Source organism: Argopecten irradians, chromosome 1 (assembly GCF_041381155.1).
Source record: "Argopecten irradians isolate NY chromosome 1, Ai_NY, whole genome shotgun sequence".
In the NCBI taxonomy this organism is placed as follows: domain Eukaryota; kingdom Metazoa; phylum Mollusca; class Bivalvia; order Pectinida; family Pectinidae; genus Argopecten; species Argopecten irradians.
In genome coordinates, this window is record NC_091134.1 from 1,938,846 (window position 1) to 1,946,061 (window position 7,216).

Genomic DNA, 7,216 nt, shown 5'->3' on the forward strand with positions numbered 1-7,216 from the left:
CGTTGTAATGGGAATGTAAATATAGGTTCATCCATAGGACTGTAGATAAAAGGTAAATAATTATGTACATCCGGGATCTGAACGTTCACGAGGTATATCGAGTAGATATTGCTGAGGTATATCCGTGTACAGCTGTTCACCAGGCAAACGCTTTGATTGGGTGTCATTATATCCGTAAACAAAATATAATGCAAATAAACGACTGAACGAATGAATTACATAAATTGATGAATGAATGTAAGGGTGAAATGTTATTAGTGATGGAATTACTGATGTAAAAGGAAAGATAACGCATGAAATAGATAGCAAATCAATAAATTATGAAACATATGGGATTTGGCGATGTTGATGATTAAACAAATGAATGAGTGATTGAATAAACTGGTGAATTAATGAATGATTGATTGATTGAATGGACGAATGAATATAATTACTTTTGCAGTCAATTCCATTTTTAATGTTTTATATTTAAAACAAAAATACATATAGATGCAAATAAGTATATCCTAATTAATGTTTAAAGTGTTGCTATAAAAGTCTATGGCGTGAAGATGCAGTTTGAAGGTGATACTAACTCGGGTGATGATAAGGGTGTAGTATTACAATGACCTTCGTCAAGGTGACGGCGCAAATCTCAACATCATATGTCCTACACCCTGGTTCACCTTACAGTAACGTATCATCACCTTCATCTTAGCTCCCCCTGTACTCAGTTCCCGGGTCACGCCATGGTATAATGCCACAATCAATGTTATATAAATTCTTTATTTTCAATAAAACAAAAAATAACTGATTTACTAATAAAACCTATTACACCTGATGTTTATACGTTTGTCAATCTTTTTTTCACAAAAATAAAATTCGTCCTAAAGTAAAATGATTGGTTAGGCTTAAGGCCCTATTATAAGCTAAGGTCATTTATGGACGACCTATCCCCTGTATACAAAGATCTGTGTGTGTAAATGTCTTTATGTTTTGGAAGACTGTAGAACAATCATTTTGTATCTACCTATAAGAGTGGAAATGAGTTCTCATGATTTCCTGTTCTAATAGGTTATAGGCGCACCGCATAAGACATCCATTAACAGCATCATATGCAATGGTTAATACAGTCAATATAGTGGCTTGCATCAATTGAATCGAAATTGTCTTAAATGTAATGTTTATGATAAGAAATCTTAATGTATATGTTAAGTCAGTTTGAGTGTCTTATGTGATCAGTGTTAAGTCACTTATGACAGGTTCGACTGCGATTATGATATCGACTTGAACCATCATATGATTTAAAACTTGAGGATGACTGCTTTTTCTATAGATGGGTTGTGCAAACTTTGTTGCTGTACATAATATTTATGAGCATATTCAAGGGTTTTCTCCAGGACTTATTAAGTTTCTTTAGATGTTTATTTTTGTTTCTTTGATTAAATTAACGTCCTATTAACAGCTACAGTCATGTAAGGACGGCCTCCCATGTATGCGGTGTGTAGCTTGTATATAGTGTGTGGTGCGTGCTCTGGGAGACTGTGGTATATTCGTATTGAGTTTTCTTGTATAGTGGAACTCTTTTTCCTTTTATATTGCTATATCACTGAAGAATGCTGCCGGGGACACCAAGCAATACACCCCACCCGGTCACAATATACTGACAACGGGCTAACCAGTCGTCCCACTCCCGTAATGCTGAGCGCTTGGCTAAGCACGAGTAGAAATTTCCACTTTTAAAGACTTAGGTGTGTCTTACCCAGGGGACAGAACCCAGAGACTTTGGAACAAGAAAATAGAACAGAAAAAACAAATTCATTCGCCTTTTACGATCATGCAATAGGGACAGCAGGTAAACTTGCAGGGCCTAGTTAAGTATAATAGTGGGAAGTCAGTATGATGGGTGAAACATCCCAACTACTACCAATGAATGCTAAGTGTAGAGTTTCTCGATTTCTCCAGCCAAGAAGAGGGTGTGGTGTAATCTGTTCATCGTTCGTTAAGATTTACAATACACACAGAGATACCTAAATCATATATTGATATTGCATAAGTGTTGACTAAAATTTCACAATCGTCCTCAGTTTTGACCTTTACTCACTTTAACAATAAACAATGATCAAAATACCATTGCCACTGCCTTAATGAGATCTATTTCATTATCTAAATTTCCGAAACGACAAATTCGGTTAAAATATATTTTTTTGTAAAATGATGTCAGAAATCATTTCAACAATTTTACCAGTTGCTGGGAATAGTACATTAAGAGCAAAATAACAACTTCATATCAAGCATTAGAATATTTAAACTCGTAATTTAAAAAAATGTTTTTGGTCGTACAAAATACTGGTGGAAAAACCGGTTCGCGATAGGAAACCAGGAAGAGATCAAATTTCGTGATATCACAAAAACATCTAACCCCAAGGAAATTTGTTTTGATTTGTGTTTGCAGCACATTTCATTTTTGTATCACATTTTAGTATCGATGAATTGACCAGTAATTTTTTTGTACTGTTTTAGCGCTCTTTTAGAGATTGTATAAGAACAAGTTTTGGCTTAATCTCCCGGATAAAAAGATTATAACCTGTATGCGACAGGCAGATACACCTATACTGCATGCTTGTAGGTCATCACCAACACTCTTGTAACGACGGTCTGTTTTGGGATACGTGTGGAGAGTACTTATGTCGCTTTTGTGATAGTTTTGTGATGTGCCTCTATTTATTGGTGTAATTCTTGCCAATCTTAAAGTGTTATTTCACTAAATCATACTGTTAATGAAACAGCACACTTAACGTTGTATCGACTACGGGCTAACCAGTCTTCCCGCTCTCTTTAAACGGGAGTGGATCAGGGTAGATATCCATTTAAAATAAAACAAATCAATTAATTTTAGTAATTATGTTAGATAAACACATTTTAATCAATATGGCAAGCTATAAGGTTTCGTATTGTATGTAAGCACACATTCTTATACTCTTTTTAATAAAATTAACGTCCTATTAACCACCAGGGTAATGTAGCGAGCGCTCAAGAGAGACGATAGGAAGAACAAAGTAAGTTAGGAAGAAAGAAAAAAATAATATCCTTAATTTAGTCGCCTTTTACGATCATGCAATAAAGGCAGCAGGTACAATTCTAACGCCCTACCTGCAGGGCCAAAATTTTAATACGGCATATCACAATACTATATACAGGCAAAATAGCAAACACTTTCACCAATTAGCCAATGAGACCAATACATCGGTATACAAAGTCAATGTTACGATACCCAATTTATTGACAGTAATAGATAATGCAGAGTTATATAGCCTTACTGGCTTAATAACATGCGTATGCATAACTCAATCGTCGCTTTTCCTCGGTTAACCACTACAGAACAAGCTACATAGGACACTGGTGTGTACCTTCTTTAATCGTCTTTAATATCTAATACTTTCTGTCCTTTCTGGCCTTACAATTATTAATTAATTGATCAATAACGATGAGATAATTGAGTTTAATTTTGTCTATCTAACCAAGACCAGTTATCTCAAGAAACAATGGGTTAGATAACTCCATAAACATCATTACTAGATGTGTGCTCTTCTGGATGGTTATACTGTCGTAATGTTTCCATGGCAATGAGTGTATATAAGATTATATACATTCACTTAAGATCATTTAAGGTCATATGTATCTGGCATTCATTGTCTACGATGCGGCAGTTTTATCTATTCTTTTTTAACTTAAACAAATATGATAGATTAATGGAATTTAATGATGTCATTTAAGAATGTGTTAAGATTTAGGTGCACGAGCAAAGCCTGTAATCCAGAAAAAAAATAAAAGCTCATCGATAACTTACAGTTGTTTGTTTATTTGTTTGTTTGAATTAAGGACGGCCCACGTGTATGCGGTGTGTTGCATGTATGAAGTGCGGTGTGTCGTTTCGGAGACTGCAGTATATTTGTGTTGGCTTCTTGTATATTGGCACACATGTACTTCTTATAGTGCTATATCACTGAAGCATGCCGCCGAAGACGCAAAGCAACATACCCCACCCGGTAACAATATACTGACAACGGACGAACCAGTCGTCCCACTCCCTGTATGCTGAGACCTAAGCAGGAGCAGAAATTACCACTGTTATATATTATGGTGTCAGGGGAGACATTAGGAAGGAGAAAAGAAGTTAGGAAGAAAGAAAAAATAATATCCTAAATTTAGTCGCGTTTTACGATTATGTAATAGGGGCGGGCAGCAGGTACATTTCTATCGCCCTACCTACAGGCCAATGCTAGTAACTTGTGTCGAACATCCTGGTTACTCGAACAAATCGTCAATTAAATAAATAAGTAATTAATTTTGTTTGATAAAAAGGAAAATTGTTCATCATATTCGTAATAATGTTATGATGATCAAAACTTTATTACTACTGAATCATTTTTTGGCTTACAAAAGAACAAAATTATGTTTTTAAATAGCTAAGGATAATATTCCTCACCTTATATAATAAACATAATGAACCTATCGCATTACAAGAATGCCAGACATTGATCTTTCATTGCGGTTCACGCCTGAACACATCCTAATAAGGATTAAGTAATCCGTACAAATATATCAGATTCATTGAAATCTTTGATTTACGATGATTCAATATTCGATGTGTAGTTCCCTGTCAAGAACAAGCCTTAAATATACCATGGTTCTTCTCCCAGGGGTTTTTGATTGATGCGCAAATATTTGCCATCTCCGCACAGACAAGGCGATCGACCACTAATCACATGTTGTTATTACGGTAAACCCTTCAGTGCCATGTTCGGTCTTGATTCCAACAGCCCTGTATAGAGCAGTCCATTCTGTCATTAATGCATCTAACACAGTAACACTTGTAGTCAACGAGTGACTTAAGGAGTCGTAATACGGTACATTGATATTATTTGAATGTTGAACAGCATTCACATTCATTTAGCTGCAATGCTAATTCACAACGCTGTAAAAAATTACTATTCATATTCATCCACACATAAATTTGTCTCAAACTTCATACAGATCCAAGATTAGTCTCAGTTTTGTTTTAACTATAACCAATGCCATTCAGCTAAAACAGAAATACCATGGTTTTCGCTTTCTGAACTAATTGACACAATTGGTGTCGTTTGACCCGTCGTTTTTGCTATCTTACATAGTGAATGGACTTGTTGATCAGCTATGCCATCGGTGTTTGATGAAATACTGTTCTTTTTTAACGACTTTTTTGTTTATTATGATTAAATAATTTAAGTATGGCCCCCCATCAATGTAACCAGTTGCGTTAGGTGCTTCTCTGTGTGAGTTGGATTTGGTTCATTTGCCTTCTATTAACAGCCAGTGTCAGTTAATGCTCGCCTCCCGTGTATATGGTGTCCTAATGTGTGTGAAGTGCGAGTTCTAGGAGACTGCGGTATACGCGAATTGTGTCTTCTGATATATCTTGTCCTTCAAGAAAAGTTATGATCCTTAATTGAGTTGCCGTTGACGATCTGTATGTACCGTTCGAATAGCCTACCCGCAGGGCAAGTGTGGTTTGGAAGACTGTAGTATGTTCGTGTTGTGTCCTTATATTGTGTTATAATCGATAGCGATACCTGTAAGTGAATGAGTTGTTTATTGCGGTCAGACATGTCTGGTTAGCGTTTGTTCACGACACTTTTAACTAAAAAAGATATTTTATCACATAATTTACTTCACACCCAATGAATTCGTCCATCCAATATATTTACCTATGTTACTTATGTCATATAAAGACTAAGAAACAATGAGCATTTATGACAAATGTCAGCCTCCGCGGATTATTTGCAATATGTTTTGACGTTGTGATTCTTCGAAATGTAGGTTGTTGAAGGTATTTGGTGAACAGTATATTAAATTTCTGCTAATTTCATATGTGATTTTATAAAGCTCTTTTCGAAATTTTAATAAGACTCGTTTTGTAAAATCTCATGAAATTAACATTTATCTTAAGATCCTGTGCGTCAGCAGAAACGTTGCATGGTGATTGATAATACAACAAGGGTTAGCATGCGTTTTATAGATATTAATATGTTTTAAATCCTAAATTGGTATTCATTATTTAACGCTTCTATGTAACAATGTTTTGTACTCCCAATCTGGTATTGGTTTACATTTCATTTTTATAATAGAAAACAATATGGATCTCGGGAATAATAACTGTATTCATTACTATTCATTATAATATATACACGTGTGAGAATATCGATTTCTAACAAATGCATTTTATATCAGAGCCATGTGTATTACAATCAGTAAGACCGTCTGTAGTAAAATGCTACAGCGGGTGGAGATGTAAACGTACGAGATAAAGCTGTCATCCTCAACAATAATGTCACTGTATTAGTTATCAAAATACGCCACCTCACTACAAGACACAGTGTACTCGTTTCTGAACTCTGATAGCCAACTTCAATCAACCAAACATTGATACATAATGTTTATAATATCTGCAATCCAAAGTAAATGTTTCGCCGAGTTTTTATTTTGTGACCTTTGCTTTTTCTTATAAAATCCAAATACACATCCAAACTTTAATATGATGTCTACCTTGCACATTAATCAAATCATTATCCCTTAAAACGTATTTTTTGTTAATGAGTAGGGACACGAATCTATCACCCTGGACTACGCCTTAGTATATTTTAAAACAATTTCTGGTTTTTGCATCCAAGCCAAGCTGAACTTGTTAAGTTCCTTTTTTTTCTGTCATCAGAATCAAAATTTTAAAAATAAAAAATAACCATTAAAAAGCCCAATGGGCCTGACGACAGGCCATTTTATATCAGCTTTAGGTGTCACACCAAAGTCTATAAAAGTGGAAAGTTTCTGCTTAGCGCTCGGCATAAAGGAAGAAGCCCGATGCAGTATAATGCGACAGGCAGGATGCGGTGGTCGATGCCTTCGGTGGCATGCTTCAGTGATATAGCGCTTTAAAAGGGGCAACAGTTCCACTATAACAGAAGACACAACAGGAATATACTGCAGTCTCCCAAAATACGCACCGCGCATTTCATACACGCTACACACCGCATACATTGGAGGCCGTTCTTACATGACCCCGGCTGTTGATAGGACTTAAATTTGTTCAAACAAACAAACAAACAAACATAGGATGCGTATTATCATTCAGATATCTTCTATGGTTAAGAGGCAATGACATAATCTGAACCAGAACAATTGAAATATACATTCAAGAATT